This window comes from Penaeus monodon, chromosome 34, assembly GCF_015228065.2.
Source record: "Penaeus monodon isolate SGIC_2016 chromosome 34, NSTDA_Pmon_1, whole genome shotgun sequence".
NCBI classification, from domain to species: domain Eukaryota; kingdom Metazoa; phylum Arthropoda; class Malacostraca; order Decapoda; family Penaeidae; genus Penaeus; species Penaeus monodon.
The window spans coordinates 24,058,465-24,058,698 of record NC_051419.1 but is presented as its reverse complement, the minus strand read 5'-3'; positions in this window follow the sequence as shown (position 1 = coordinate 24,058,698).

Here is a 234-nt window from a genome sequence, read left to right as displayed (position 1 = left end):
TCATGGAAAGTTAAACGATCGCCATTCGACTCATTTTATTGACTGAACTTGATTGATTTTTTTTTCTGTGGCTTTCTTACCTTGGCGGAAAAAGGAGAGAAGCGAAGGAGGTCAAGATGTCGTCCTCGCCCCCCCGCCTCTCCCTCCCCAGCGACTCCTTCTCCATCGAGTCCCTCTTGTCCTGCCGGCGACCCGAGTCCCAGGCCCCGCATCAGGTCGTCTCCCAGGTGCTGT